This window comes from Barbatula barbatula, assembly GCF_947034865.1.
Source record: "Barbatula barbatula genome assembly, chromosome: 13".
NCBI lineage: Eukaryota > Metazoa > Chordata > Actinopteri > Cypriniformes > Nemacheilidae > Barbatula > Barbatula barbatula.
The window spans coordinates 20,660,412-20,677,660 of NC_136776.1; positions in this window are offsets into that span (position 1 = coordinate 20,660,412).

Genomic DNA, 17,249 nt, shown 5'->3' on the forward strand with positions numbered 1-17,249 from the left:
CTCGAAGCCGCTTGCAGAAAAATCTGCATGACGGCTCCTTTTGCCAGAAACAGCTGTATGAAGGGCATTTTTAATGCAAACTCGCAGCTATACAAATCCCTGTGAAATCCAAAGCTTCCAGGTCATCACATTCTAGCCTGGTTTTTGTGCTACGTCCGTGGGATCGTTTTCTTTCTGATTTGATCGTCTGAATGGGTCATTTACCTTCTCTGGATCTGTTCCACTTATGTGGAATGATCTGCCCGCTGAAAAAGATCGGCAGATTATGTAGCCATTTTTAAGAATCGTCGGAAAACGCATCTCTTCGGTCAACAGCTGACCGATCAGTTTTGACTTCTATCTCTGTTCTCCTCTTTAAAAAAAAACTAGCGACTTAGCTCTGTATACTATGGTAGGCTATATAAGAGCAGTTTTTGGTTGCTCTTAAGCTTTTTGTTGACCTTATGTTGTCTCTATTGCTTCCATTGTTGACAATCTTCTGTAAGTCACTTTGGATAAAAGCATCTGTTAAATGACTAAATGTAAATGTAAAGAAAAACATCAGCATCGTGAATTCTTTGTTCAGTGTGCTTTGATGTGACTTAACAGAGGTTTCTCTTTTATAGCTTTGGAGGTCTTAATAAAGTTCCTCTGAGATCTCTGACTTGTAAGCACAGTCGTTGTCTTCTCAGTTGATGTGCTATCTATCTTGTCCTTGATGCATCTTTTTCTTCCTTTTAATCTAAATGGTGACTTGAGGATAACAACCTTCGAGGTTTGGTCGGGGGTTATGGGGAGGATTTGTTGCCCATCAAACTGATTCAAAGAGATGGTATTGATCCCTTGGCCTTATATGACTAATTCCAGCCGAGCTTCACACCATCAAACATTCTTTCAAACAGCTTGATTTATTATCAGACACAATGACACAGAGGTGGAACCGATCGAGATGCCCATCTGTCCATCACTTCATGCTGTAATGTGCTTTAGAATAAGCTGTGGTTGGCTTGCCATTACTACGCCTTTCACAGCGGTTGTCACAGCACATCGAGATTTTAATTTCAGCTAGCGAGAAGCTAATTTAGATTTTTATTTAATGTGCTTTGTGTGTGCTGTCTATATTTGGAAACGTTTTTTCAGTTTTTGTTTCAATTTTCAAGTGTCAAGTATTGAATATTACAGCTTCACGTTCAAGATCTGTATGGATGAGTGGCTTGTTTTTAAATAATTCAGTAATTATTAAATGATTCATAGAACGGATGAACCACATGGTCTCTGCGTTTAGCAATCCCGGCATGCATCTCTCCAGCTGTGAACCTGGCAGGTGTATTTCTCTTATCACGTTTCTCTTCCTCCACGTTAAACCGTCATCAAACATCACAGCCTCCCTCACGCTGCGCTGGATGTTTATGGGAAGTTATTTTATTGCGCAGATAAAATCCGAACAAGGTGAAAATGTGGAAAACTACAGCGTTTTAACAAGTCACCTGCAGTTTAAAACAAAGCTGTTCAGGACGGTTTTATAACCCTGTATAACGTTTCATTGGGAAGACCTGAATTAGCAATTAGTTCAAGAACCGTGGTTAGTGTCGCTCGGTTTCTCTTACGATGCGTTCCTGTCATGATCATCTACTCCAAAGTTTACTTTGAAATCCCGCAGGTGGACAGAAGGTCATTCCATGCGGGCCTGAGCGCATTACCGTGCAACCGCTTATTTATTAATTTTCCGCCGGCGATTGGTCACAAGATGCTTTTGAAAGCCGAACGGCGATGCCTGGAATAAGTATCGAGTGTTTGTGAAGGCGTTTGCACGAGGGTGTGTGTGATAGAGAATGTAACATTTACCTCCAGAGACACAGCATTTATTATGCTCCGCTTGCATGCAGCCCTGACCTTTACCCACAATCCCGCAGTCTCCCATTGGCACCACGCAGTCTTTAACAGGGTTTAACCTTTCGTGGGCATCAGGGAAGGGAGAGGAACGGCAAGAGTCCTGTTACATATTGGTTTTATAACACAGAGACAAACGTCTTACCACAAAACCCTGTATAGTTTAACCAGCAGCCAAAGCAGCTAAATCCCAACACAAGAATTAGCGGGAAGGAATGATAAAGATAGGAACCAAAAGGATGCTGGGAAGGAATGATTAAACAAGTTCAAAGACGCTGATAAATAGAGCAGTCGCCACCATCAGATACTGAAAGAAACCAACATGTCGGGTAAGAGAGAGACAAAGAAAACGATTAGACTGGAGACGGTTTGGCCAATAAGATTACCAGCTGCCACTGGAGACCCAGCTGGAGCCGCGGGTCCTTCAGAAGATGCTAGTGAAGATCGACCCTCTGATCAGCACCTTATGAGAATACCTTTCTAGATCTTCTACAACAGTTCACACAACCCTATACAACAAAGCTATGGTAGATAGAAATTCTGAATTTCTATCTACTTACACCTTACATGGAATTAGTCCTGTTGTTTCTACAGTTGTCCTAAATGGAAAAATTGCACTGCAGAGCGCATTTCGATAAATATGTTATCTCCTTCGACAAAGAAACGAAAACGTGACCACTGTGTCAGTCATCGTATCGTGCTTTAAAAAGGGAGCGAGGAGTCGGTGGAGTGAGCAGTTGGCTACAATTCACAACCATACCGCTAGATGGCGTTAAATTATAAGCACTGGACCTTTAAGATGGTATTGTGATATTAATAAGTAGGCCTCTACCAAACTGTGTACCAAGACCCCCTGGTAACAAGTAGAGGGTTTGTAAAGAAAGATAAAACTAGATTATTTTTTAATTTCATAATTCTTAATTATTTGCTTTTTATCATGTTTAACATTATTAAGGTATGTTTCTTACCAATGCGCAACTGTAGTTGTTTTTTACTGTTAGCCTGTGGTCCAGATAACCGTGAAAGCAAAATAAATTGGATTGCGCTAAATGGATTAGCAAAACTGAATATCTGTTGGCTAATCGGCTCTCTGAGCGCAGAGTAAATAACGCAAAATCGAGTTATAGTAGCCTATTTGATTCGCCATAAATCAGAAGGAAGACATGCAGGACAAAAATTCATGTCATCTTTATTTGTATTGATCCACAGTGTTCTGGAGTCGCTGTTGACAGCTTGGTTAGTCTAAAACCGTCAGTTGTGTTCATTAGTGGCGTGGGTTGCGAACAAAAACATAGCTGGAGGCTGCAGAACTGCTGCTATGTTAATTGATGCTAAAAATGTTAGTTCGGGTTTAAACTCACAAATAGCTCTCAGCAATGAATTCTGGGAACGAGTTGGGATACGAAGAACAGATGAGTGAGAACGAACAGTCACAGGAAGTAAATGGGTGGTGATTAGACTTTATCCAGAGAGATCGGATTGGTTGGGCTGGATGATTGACAGCTCTACTTTATCTTAGGTCGTGGGTTCTCTTGTTATTCACCTCATTGGGAATGTCAGGATGTGTGTTTAGTTAACATAAAATGAAAATGTTACTTTTACAATTTTCCTAAATATTGTTTTACTTACTTGTTAGACAGTACACATACTTCGTAATGGCATTTATTCATATAGCAGACGCTTTTATCCCGCATGACCTTTTGCTTAAGTAACACGAAAAATAAGCTTAATTTAAAGTGAAAAGGTCATTTTCATTATTTTCAATTGTCTTTATGTTTCAAACATAAACTTGACCTAATTAAGCTGTGTTTATTTAGATTTTATACTAGATTTGATAGACTAAAAATTATTAACTTATTTTTTGTGTTAATTTTCGTAATTTCTTTCAGTTTAATTTTTCTTTCTTTATTTATTTTTAGTTTTTATGGAAATGTACTTACATTTTTGTGGCAAGTTTTTGTAAATCCTACTAGTTTAAAAAATGTTCAGTGCAGGAAGAATATTGTTCAAAACATTTAAGCACAGTTCACCCACATATAAATATCTATTATTCATCCTCATGTCATGTCAAACCTATATTACTTTATTTCTTCTGTTGAACACAAAAGAAGATATTTAGAATAATGTCGGTAACCAAACAACATTGGACCCCATTGACTTCCGTTGTAAGAACACAAAACCGCTGACACATTTCTCAAAATATCTTCTTTTGTTTGAAGCCATATACATGTTTTTGAATAAATGAATAGAAATTTAGCCAACATTCATTAAGCACTTTTAACATTACTTGATGACAGCAAGTATTCATTTTATTCCCTGTGTACAAGACAGTAAACCATGCTTTCATTAATTATTATATTCCTTTATTTTTCCAGTGTTCGGGGAACTTCAAGAGGTTTGGAAAGCCATGCTTCATCATTCAGAGCAGATTCCCGCGAGGAAACGCTGGAAATCTCTCAGGCACCTCTTTGCTGAAAATATCTCGGCAGACACACACACACACACACACACTCAAAGGCAGCACATACTGTCAGTTTTCTACTGTTGGCTCTTGATAAGCAGCCCATCAGAGTTGTGCAGAGGTTTAGCAGTTTGAACTTCACAGCTTTACTCTTACTCTGGGGGTATAAAATAGAGTCAAGGTTTTTTTAGACACCGAACATGCATAGGAAAAATCTACAATGTTGCCTGCCACACACGCAGACTCGCATATATATGCACACACAAGGGATTTTTTTAACCAAAGATAAGGAAGGGTGCGTCGGGAAGACTTGAAATTATAAAACCTTTGTCTGTTTTTCTATTTAATGGTTCGTAGTGTCCTGGGAAATCAGAATATATTGCCTTTCACGGCTGATTTTACGCTGGAAATGGTTTTGGAAACACAACGCTTTGAAGGCGTTGCACTGCAAACAGTTTTGTTATTAAACGGGGAGCGTTGGTGGCGGTTTGTGTGTTTTGTTGTATAGGGCTGTGTGAACTGTTGTGTGTTGATCAAACCTGTGGAGGAGTTTAAGGTAAATGTATAGTTTAAGCCGCGGTTCGAAACCAGTGCCTTCGGTTTGCTAATACTCTCTGTATAGATGCTGAGACAGGGTGTAAAGAGGAAGAGAGAGGAAGAGAGTCTGAGAAAGACTGTGTGACATATAAACAATGAAAACAAGAAAAAAAATCTAAGAGAGAAATGTGCGAGGATGTGTGAAGTAGTTTTGGATAGAATATTAGTGTTCTCTGCATACTGCACAGTATGTACTGTAGTATATAAAAATGCTAAATGACTAAATGTAAATATACTGTACATTGTAAAAAACTGTAATCTACAGGACTTTACTGTTTTATTGAACAGATTTTCAATAAACTTAAATTTAGGTTAAATTTTAAATTATTGTACAGAAATTTGCTGCAAATGCACAAGTTAAGGTGGTATAAAATAACAAAAAATGTATATATAAATATATAAAACTAAAAATATATAAAACTATATACAATAAATACAAACTATGTGCAAAAAGAGATTTAAATATGAACGCAAGCATTTCAAATTGGTTAAAAGGGATGTGCAACGGTGCATTATGACATCTACGTGTTTTACATCCACTTTATAAGCCAAAATGAGCTCAGACATGCCTATGTGCATTATTTTATGTTTATTGCACTTTACTCCCCATGTATATAAATAATTGTCTCTTTTTTATTTCTCATAGAAAATGTTAAATAATCATTGAATTTGTTTCTTTTCTCAGGAGATAAAGTTGAGACTTGAACTCCCTCAACATCACGAAGGCAACCGTCGAGCAATTTAACCGTCTTCAAGGATAACTACACCACGTAGCATGTTTAATTCAGCAAGCGGTGTCCTGTTATCATCTCATACATAAATACATTTATTTTGCACTTTAATCTCATTTTACTTTCCCGAAATAATCGAATTATGATAATGGTCACGCTAAGCACATTGCATTGTGGAATATTGTTCTGACATAATGTACTCCGCCCGCATACTGCACGTTCCGACAAATGTTGTAGGTCATCCCTTGCATACTAAAGTACGGTAATATTGTGTAGTCATACACAGGGCACAGTATGCACACTACATACTACGTTCTTTCAAAACTAGAGGTACTAGTACTGTATGTCATTGCAAACATGAGATGCTCGTACATTCACACTCGCTTCCCACCGGTATTGTCATCCTTTGAGCAGCTGATATCTCAAGGTCTTCTGTAGAGGTACGAGCGATCCTTAAACGCCACAGTATATATTTACCTCCGTGTTTTTAAGCTGTCTCTACCCCCCATGTGTGAGGATAATAATATTCTGCTCTATTTCTCATTGTCTCCGTGAAGCAAATTGCTTGTCGTCGCTTATCGAGGATGGGGAGGCGGAGAGGGAACACAAGAGTGTTAAATGATCGTCATTCCTTATGAAAGTTGGCTCACGTGTGCAGCCGAAAAACACACGCTCGGGAGTAAGCAGTGACCTTTGACGTTAACTTGAGATTTGAAACATATTTTGAGACGACGTGCCTCTTTAAATATAATTGTTAAAAATAGCAAATTATAGCATTTACTGAACAGCCAATACAGATGTAGATATTTTTATATGATTTGATGTGTTGTGTTTTGTTCTCTATAAGATTCTTCTACACCATTTCATTGAATTGAGCTGAAACTATCCGTTATTGTTTTTCATTTCATCGAGATGTAATGTGCCCAACTTCTTTTAAGAGGTCTGTTCTCTCTCACTTTTTTGTTTCCTTCTTGGCAGCGTCTCGGGGACGGCTCGTGTGTGCGTGGGGAGGTATTCTCCTATAACATTCCCCCAAGAACATCGAGAAATTAATTGCTTCAGACTTAAACAAAAAAACAAAATCAACCAATTTCACGCGTATCGGAAGGCCCTTCAAGGTTTGTGCACCTCGTCTTATAAAAAATAATAAAAGACAACTGATTATAGAAGTCATGTTTCATAAACATCAAGCATGCCAATCACAAAAAACAATTCTGTTTTGCCGTCACGAATGTTGCATTGTTTTGTCATCTATTGTTTTTTATTGTTTTGGAAGCTCTTGCATTTTTCTAGCTCGGCGTTTTTTATGAAAGATTTCAGTTCGTCACAAACTGATTTCGATTGTCTATCACGCGGTTTAACCTGTTTCTTTATCTGCCTGACTAAGTCGAGTAATCAGGCTTCGACGTTGCACAATAACATCGATATAGATCCAAATACAGCTGACTTGCTTGTGACTTTTGTGGGAATGGCAGGCGATTACCGTGAACAGAAAGCGAGTGGATGTGTTACGGCGGTACAAACTGTTTAATTAAACCCCGTGTCGGGTCATTGATTTCTACATGTCAAAAGTCACACAGATTATAAAAGATTTCTGGGAAGATTTGAACACCTGGGTGATGTAGCTATTCCTATCATGTGTTTGTGAATTTATGCCTAGAGGACTCTGTTATTATAATTATAATAATAATAATCTTTGGCAAAAAAATTGAAATATGGAGATACGAGGTTTCAGAACTTACCATTGTTTTTTTCCATGGGAGTGGCATTGCATATAAAACGATTTTGATTTATTTATTTATTTGCATATAAAATATTTTTTAACGTTATAAAAAACTTTCATTCCTGCCCCTTGTTTCTGTCTCGGGTTCTGTTCTTTCTACACATGAACGATTCACCTGTCAGCGAGAGAATGAAGGAGATTTCTGCCAAATCACTCCACGACCTTTTCGCACCGGGGGTTTCACGGCGGTCAGACTCATCAAACACGGCTGAGATGACGGAGCGTGCTGGTCGACAGAAGAGAAGCGGGGTCAGGTAACGCACACAATAAACACGTGTTAAAAAAGCACAATTTCACAAACGCCACTTTAAAGTCAACATGGAGTCGAATTTGACCGTACCTGCATTCTTAATACATATTTATCTGAATAATTGCAAAACTATCTTCACAATCTTTGAAATTTAATCTTTGAGGTTTATTCGTCAACTACCCACTTGCACATATGGCGATATGGAGTCAAACGACAATACCTAGATAGCTCTATCTATTAGCATTTACATGCTACGTCACATTATAATAATACAAGTAGTATTATTTAATGTTGACTTGTAACTCCCTAGAGGAGATGTCCACAAACAAAAACTCACACCACACTTTTTTAAGAATAAATACACAAACACAACAGGCTTGGATGGCAAAGGACTGTCGCTTGACTCCATTGATCCTCTCTCCGCCTCTGGTTCCATCTCTTTCACCTTCTCTCTAAAGCACTTGAGCATCAGACACTCTTGTCAGTCAGCAGGGAAGGCACCTCATCTAACCCCTGATATGACCTCCCATGGGAGGGGGACAGAGAAGGGGGACCCCGGGGTGTAGCCGGAGGTTCTGGAGGTTCATCTCTACCTTCATAAATCCACTGACAACCTCGCTCTGACCTCTCGGTATCTGTCGATACGGCATCTGTAAGGCAGCATTTCTCACGGTACCTGCTCGACGGTAGAGGTTTGCATTTGTTATCTGACAACTCGTGCCTTAAAGGTTAGTTTTGCTCTCACCTCAAAGTTGCTCAAATAAAAGAAATAAAATCTCCTACGAACTACAGCAGGTATGGCAGAAAAAGGTAGTGGGGTCCCATGAAACCATAAAAAAACATTGTTCTACAGTAGAGTAAAACAATACAAAAACACAGTATTAAAGACTTAGAATCTAATAAGAGACACCTACAAAAATGGGGGAGAAATTGCCGAAAATCTGCAATTTAAAAAATATTTGTGCATTCACAAAAAAGATGTGTTTAATATTAACCATTTGTGTTGATTGTGCCATAATAAATGTAATTGTTATAAAGGGAATTGTATTGGTTTTGAATGGAAACCATAATGGTGTCTATTGGTGTGTGATTGACTCTATTTGTGGGGTGTTATGGGAGATTAATCTCATTAATGCCCAAAACACACCACTAAAAGGAATTTTGTAATGGTTTTAATGGAGAAAGCCAAAGGTTCATGATGGTATTTTAACAGAAACCATTAGAATTTCTGTGGTGGTTTTTATTGGATTTCTAGTTATTTTGAGCAGGCAGTGCACTTTAGATCTAAATGCTAAATATTTTATAAATATTTTTTCCTGAAATGTGACCTGCATGTGTTTCTAGAGATTCTGCAAATAAATAAGCGAAAGAACACCGCCAGGGTCATGACACCGCCCGCTGATGGCCGGTTCCCGAAGCTGCATGAAAACAGCCTAGTCACAGTTGTGCTTCCTCCGGCGTTGACAGTTTCCAGGGAGGGATTTTCATTTCCGACTTGATGAATGATGATTGCAGGTAAGAGCTCCAGTCGGTGTGCGGCTAATGCACTTGTCTAAGAGGTTGTTTTGTCAAAACCCCCTATAGCGGAAAAGAAAAAGGTGCAAAGTTTGTTTTTGGTGAGCTTAATAGGGCCACCTGCTTTTCCTGGTGTGGGAAAAAAGCATCTGTAAATATCACAGCTCACGGTACACAAACACATTCACAAAGTTTATCCATTCAAATTACCAGGGAAGGTACGAGGGCCTCGCATGAGAAGTGAATACCGCATCGTAAGAAGGCAAGGGTCTTTGTTGAGGGAGTGTGTTTGCACTTCGTTTGCATAATATGAAAAAGGTAAGAGCAAGAAAGGAATAGTTGTTATTAAAATAAAAGACAATTTAGAGAGAAGACTTCAGGTCAAGAGCCTCTGTCTTGCGCCGTCATTGGACGGGTTTTTAATTAAGAAGCCATATGTCTTTGTTGCCGAGTAACTCGGCACAGAATCGTGGGTAAGGTATCGAGAGTATAATTAACTTGTGTTTTGATTGTTTAGGCGTAAGTGATTTTAATTGATGAACATTAGTTTGTTTATTTCGGTAACAAGGTTTTGCTGCCTAATTGGTAACGTGTGTGTGTGTGTGTGTGTGTGTGTTGCAACAAGTACCCACAAGCTGACAGTGACACCTAAATAAATTAAATTACATTGAATAATGTAATGTAGTATTTTCTGCACTATTTGCAGTATGTATTTTGTTGATAAAACTTTACCACAAAGTGCTATTTGTTAACAGTAGTAAAAACACTGAACAGTTTAGTTTGCATTTATAAATCTTTGTTAATGTTACACGTGTTAGTTCATAGTGCATTAACTAATATTAACAGACATGGCATTTGATTTTAAAAGTGTTTTAGTAAATGCTGAAATTAACATAAACTAAGATTAATAAATGCTTAAAGTATTTTTCCTTGTTAGTTCGTGTTAGCTAATGCACTTGTTTACAAAAAGCACCTTAATCTAAAGTATTACCATTTTGTAATATTTTTGACAGGTTTAAAATATCTTCTATTTTCATTTTGGGTGAACTACACCTTCCAAGGCATTTTATTCACGCACACACAGGTCCATTTGGTCATGTTGCCAGGGATGACATCTTTAGGTGCGTGTTCACTCCCGACGGGAATCCCGTGACGTGCAACCTCTCAAAACGTCTGCCTGGATCTATCAAATGCACCGTCAACGTTTCATCCATCTCAGTTTGCGTTTTTTCTTTTATTCATTCCATTCCCCCTTTTTAAATCCCCTTGATGTTTCAGGTTGGCAGCGTCCTCTGGACTGGATCCATGCGTTGCTGCTCACTGTCTTTCCCCCATTGGCTCATCCGAGTTGAAAAGAGAAATCCAGATTGAAAGAGCCAAAGGATGCAGCTAAGAACCCTGTCGGTTCTACAGGTGGTCCATGATAAGTTCGAGAAGCGCTGTCGTCATCTTGTGCTCATTAGAGCCTCCTGACAGTTCGGAGAAAGAAATCTGAAGGGGGAAAAACAAGAATAGGAGTGGAGGAAGTTCACGAAGATCAGCTTGGAGATGAGACATGGAGCAAAAGATAAAACGGAGAAGAACCGCCTTTATCTGTTCATTCTTCTGCCCTGCGAGAGCCCTCCTGCCATTGTTACCTTGTTGTATGACACGGCTGAGGTTTCTCATTATATCATACGGTTATATTTTACCACAGTGTCACCGAGACCAAAATATCACATTTCAGAAGGCGCCTTCAGGAGAAACATTAGATAAACAGAATAATTCAACGCCATTTGGTCTCAGTTTAATCTCTTTTTTCTCATCTGAGATGTAACTCAACTAATGCAGATGTGTCTAGTACATCATGGTTTATTGGTATTGGTTGTCATTTGCTTAATGTGGATGGTACAATTTAGTTTGCACGCATTTTGTAATAATGACTTGTGTAATTATGACTTCCAAATGTAAGAAGTTCCCAGGAGGACACGGAGGTAATAAATGTAGATGCAGCATTTTCACTCCATCTAAATCCCGTCCACGCTACATGACATAAATGACATTCATTGTGAAAACCCTGAGGTGTGTTTGAAACCAATTTCTAAGAAAGAAAATGCAATCCTTAGCTTTTGCCTCTCTATCACCATCTCTGTTTGTATCCTATATTTCAGGTTATTTAAGACACTTGTGTGGTAAAGTCAAACGACGTCACGCTTGACATTTTTCCAGAAATCATACCCAACATCAAAATATGAATTATTTTAGTAATGTTGATTCTGAACCCCAACTGATTTTAGTTTATCTTGAACCAAAAGTTATGGATTGCGGCTTCAAAAATCTGTGAGAAAAAGAAAATGACGAAGGAAAACTTCTTCATGGAGAAGTTCTGAAGTCGTTCCAGTTAACCATCAAAGAAACTCATCCGCCTTTCGTTTTTCCATATCTTTGATATTCAGATGGAGGTGTCGTGAGAAATGCATCCTTATATTTGTTTGCAACTTATAGAGCGAGTGAGCGCGCTGGAAATGTCAACGTTGTAAATACCAGCATTTGTTCTTCCTCTCTCGATCGATAGAGAATATCATTCTATTCCCTGTATCCCTCCGCTAGGCGCAGGCGTGCAAAGTTTCCTGAACTTTGCGTTTATAGCTCTTGCTCTTCTCACATTTTCATGAGAGGAGACGAGAGGACAAAAAGGAATCCCTTTCTAAAACACGAGAAAGATAGACGGAGCAAGAGAGCGAGAAATAAAACAGGCGAAATATCAAATGAAAGAGAAAGAAAAGAGAGCAATAGTGTCCTGATCTTATCTGTTTAAAACAGACGAGAAGAGAAAAGCTGAGAGTTGATTCTCCCTCTTATAAGAGAGCGATGGAGAGAGAGAGAGAAATAGAAATGGACCGACAGTCGGTCAGTCAGCAGAGCCGGTAACAGAGATTTATTACTGTAACAATGACGCTCCTGAAGGAGCCGTGAGAGTCAGAACAACAGGAAAGCGTGTCCCAGAATCCTCTCTCGTCAACACTGTAGCATCATTGCATCTCCTTTCTTTTCTCCCCCCTACATCCTCCATAAAACACATCATCCGTCATTACACGAGCCCTCGTGGTTAGAAAAAGTGATCGTAAAGCCACAAAGAGTGAAATAGCGGTGAGGGTGTGGTGATGCATGTCTGTGTTAACCTGGAGGCTTCATCCGTTTGTAGAGATGTCAACAGCACCACCAACTGGAGAGTTCTGTTTTCATTGTGGCACTTTTGAAGTCTGTTTTATTAGCATGTGTTTTTCTCTCTTTTCATGGATGTCTGTGGAAGGCTGCACGCAATTTGCGCGTTTCCTTTAGAGCCCGCTTACGCAATCCCTTTTATCTCCAAAAGAAAAATATTTATCCCCCGAACAACGACGGCGGTTTCAAAACAACTATTGGTTTAAATTTCACAGTTCACAGCCGAACCCAAGCTTCCGTTTAATTAAACATCCACGCGGCGGTCGGCGTGTTTGAATCTGTAAAATCCTCTGGGTTGACCCCGCAGTCGTGGAGTTTTCGCCCGCTGTGTGGGAGAGAGATAATTGGCTGGCCGTTCGTTCTCTAATTGTGTTTTTGTGGTAATTGTCCTCTTTTTCATCATTAATTCGGGCCGCTCTGGATGCGGTAATGAGCGGCAAGGAGTCGCGTGAAGTGTCCGTGGGTGGCGGAGGACACGGGAAATGAATTTCAACGGAATGAAAGCCCTTTCGTGAGGCGCGCGTGTGGGTTGTGGTTTGGCTCGGACTGGAATTATCTCTGATTTTCAGCTACAGTTGTGATGTGGGCCAGACACGCACCTTTTGCTGCCAGAAATCCCACAAGGGTCTCGACGTAGTTTTTTATTGAACAAGGTTTCTTCAGAAATTGCTCATGAGAAATAATATTGGACACGGATGAGACAACTGTTGACCGAGAGCGAGAGAACAACGCTATAAATTGCATAAATGTGCATACAGAGCACTTTTTTCTGAAGCTTTTCTGAAATTCGGAATGATAAACATTACTAGAGCGTTTTGTTTCTCAGGAAAACACAAAGAAACAGACATGCCTCGGTTTGCTCTCTATTTCATCTCATTGCTTGAGCATTGGAATTTTTTACATAATCTCTTTCTTTTCCTGTACATCACTTTTATTTTTGTGGCCTTTTTCTTTCTCGCTCCTTCAGGTTGGCATTTCAGTATGTAGGGCACACAGATTTAGGGCTTGCGCTTCTGTAAATGTGCGTCTCCGATCATCACACTTTGTCTGCGTCCGAAATCACATACTGTGACAGTAAGTACTGAATTTGAAGAAGTGTCTGGTCTACCTATCGGCCATTAAAACACTACTATAACGTTTGACTGGGAGTAGTATTTCAGACATACTGTGTCCGCCATGTTTTATGGTCATGTGACCCGTGTGCTCTTTGACCTATGACGTATTAATAACAACCTACACGTGAGCGCTGATAAAAACATAATTTAGCCACATACATTAAAAACGGATGTCCGCCATAAAAAAATGTTCATCCTTTATTTGGTTTACTTTTACTTGACCGTCGCTCAGCTCCCGTGGCATCATGGGATCGAGAAGTGTCCATCCGATCCGCACTCACGAATCTCGGCGGAAGCACTAGACCATCCGGGTATTTCTCGCCTACTGTTTTGTGCATACTGAGGTTTTGGACATTCTATTCATGACTCATTCTCATTTTGACTACTGTATAGTATGTAAGTAGGCAATTTCGGACGCAGCCATTCTTTCTCTGCAGTCAGGCCTTTTTTCAGTTTTGCGCACTGATTCGGATTTTAAGGTGTTTACGGTGTTTGTTACCGTGTTGGTCTGGGCTTGACCGAGTAAGTCAAATAAGACTTTCTTCGAATAAAAATAGTTTTTTGTTACGTGAAAAATTAATCGGGGACCACGATGGTTTTACTATGGTCAAATTTTTTTTACTTTTGGTTTGCCGTTTATGAAACCATTGTTTGAACTATACATTTTATGGTTAAACTGGTTAGCCTATATTGTGTACCATGTGTGATAATAACGTTTAATACAAATAAAACCCGAAAACTATGGTTACTACAGTATAGCAATGTGGGAATGTTAGCGGCATCTAGTGGCAGAGCTGTGAATTGCAACCAATGGCTCACTCCCTGCTCACTTGCGAAGCACGGTGGCTGACACACAACTAAGAGGACATCATGTTTTCGCTTGTTTGCTGAAGGAGACAATGTTTTTATCCGTGTAGGGCTACTGTAGAATCAAACTGGTGAATTCCATGTATGGGGCATACTGATAAGCACCTGAACCTGTTTTTTTTCCTCCCAGAAAATTGTCAAATACATGTACAACCATAATGAATGTACACCAGGCAGTGTAACCAGAAAATTAGCTTCAGTTATGGTCTTCTGCCAATGTCAAAATACGTGAGAAACATGATGAAAAAAACAATATACCACACTCACGGACACTCCTGTCCGGGCAAGATTAGTTTTTCTTTAGTGGATGCTTCAGTTAACTGAAAAGTGGTGGGTAATTTACTCTTATTTATACGGGGAATGTGCCAGTAAAACGCATGTTTGGTTCAGATTCAAAATTACAATTTATGTTTTCTCCTCGGGAAACAAACAATATCTAGAGCTTAAAGTATAGGTAATGCAAAAACACTTATTCTGTCATCTTTTTTTCGCCTTCATGTGGTTCAAACCTGTATGTTTTTCTTTCTTCTCCAGAACACAAAAGAAGATATTTTGAGAAATGTCTCTGTGGTTTTGTGTTCATTCAATGGAGGTAAGTGTTGTTTGGTTATCAACATTCTTAAAAATTTATTATTTAGTGTTATTCAAACGATTAAACGTTAAAATTTTTGGGTGAAATATCCCGACAACCGATATATGGCCGATATATTGTATCTAAATATTAATCTAAAATTGCTTAAGACTTAAACAAAAGGCAAACAGTGGCCAACTGCTTTTATTTGAAAACATTGACTGCAGAAAACAAGGAACCATTAGTTATCTTTTCCCCCTGAGAATCATGTACCAAGCCTATACTTTATCAACAAACCTACACTAGTTGAAGATTCTTCCAAAACAAAATTATTTGATAAACAAAAATTATAGATGTTCTTCCAGAACGACCCAAAAAATGTCTTTATCTTTATAGTAACATCATACGGCATTCAGACAACAGTTTGATTCGAACTATAATTTACACATCTATAAAAAGCAGTAAGTGAATGATCACGACAGAAAGATACGGTACTGTACTGTATTTTAATTTTGAGCAGCGTGCAGCTGATGAAGTTTAACCAGAGGAAATTATTTTTGATTTATCGGCTATAATATTTCGGCATTATTCTTTATAATCTGCCGATACGATAACATTAAAAATTATCATTTTTCGCCGGATACCGATATGGCCGATAATTGATCGTGCATACCTATTTTTTATCACACTCAAAGTACAACAGCCATGCATGGATAGTTTGATTTAACACTTATCAAATCATTTTATTATTTCCCTTAGCGCATTAAAACCTTGATATTTACAGAGGATCTATTACAAATTGCTGAGGCTTGTGTGTAACATTTAAATGCCAAGTGTTCGGTCTTATTTTAAAGGGGTCGTATCTTTTATTATTATTACTATTATTATCTCAGGTCTATTTAATGTTAGTCAAGCATTGAAATTGTCGTAACTAACCATCTGAAATACAATATGGTGCCAATTATTAGTTTTGCAACTTTGGACTTGCTGTCAGGTCTAAGCAGTTACGTGAGTGGATTCGGTTTCCATTGTCCAACTTTGAAACAAGACATTTTGTGCCCCTTTATATAAATGTTCTTTTTTCACGGTACATTTTCAAAGCACGTCAGGATCTTACATTTCAAAAGATGTACTGGACGAAAACACGCTTTCTCATTTTCGACCTCTTACGTTTTCTGGAAGTAGATGGAAACAGAAGCTGACACCAGCAGATGTTTAAACGCTAGCACCGGGTCACATGACATCCACGATGACATTACAGACAAACAGAGCGTCGTGTGCCTGCACATCTAAACAACGACATTTAACAGAGAAACGAACACCCACGCTAATTAATTTCTCAGTGAATATGTTTGTTTGAAAACACAATTAGCGAAAGCCACGCAATCATAAATAACACGAGTCGAAGCGATCATTGTTTACTTTTCAGTCATCCACTACGAATCTGGCAGGTGGGTCAGTGTGTTTTCACAGTAATTAATATCCTCGCCTGTGTGATCCAGCTGTAGCCGGCGGGGCGGGGTGCGCTGTGCACCTCTCCTTTCCACGCAGCATGTGTGGCTCTTGACAGCCAGCATCAGTTCATTTTTGGGCGGAAAATGGCAGTAATTAAAAAGCCATTCCGGCTACCCTAACAGCTTCTGTCTCTTACCAACTTCGAGTAAAACAAGCTGGATGCTTACTTGGAAAACAGAAGATGATAATCACGCGGTGATGGCTGAAGCTCAGTTTGATTACCTAGAAACATAGTTGCTTTGAAGATCTTAAAGGGACAGTACGCACAAAAAAGGAAAAGTCATTCATCATTTACTCAACCTCATGTCATTCAAAACCTGTATGACTTTCTTTCTTCTGCAGAACACAGAAGATAGTTTGAAGAATGTCGGTAACCGAACATCCTTGGCCCATCCGTGTTATGGACACAAAACCACAGAGACATTTCTCAAAATATCTGAGAATATCTGTGCTGCACCAAAGAAAGAGTCATAAACAGGTGAACCACATGTGGGTGAAGTCTCTTACAGTCGGTTTTATTTAACAGTTTCTCACCATTTCCAGAGCATATCAATTCTGCCCCATTTCTATCAGACGTGTTGCTTCAGAGGTGAGTGAGTATGGAATTTCTATTTCGCTGCCGCGTTGAATAAAGCCTCCATTTTGTAAGATATCGAAACATTGTAGTTTTTACTGTCAAGTGTTCAGAGAGTAACAGAACAGTTATAATAGATGAGCAGCTGAATTCAATGACGCTTGGATTGAAAGCGTCAGATCTTTGCAGTGATGTGT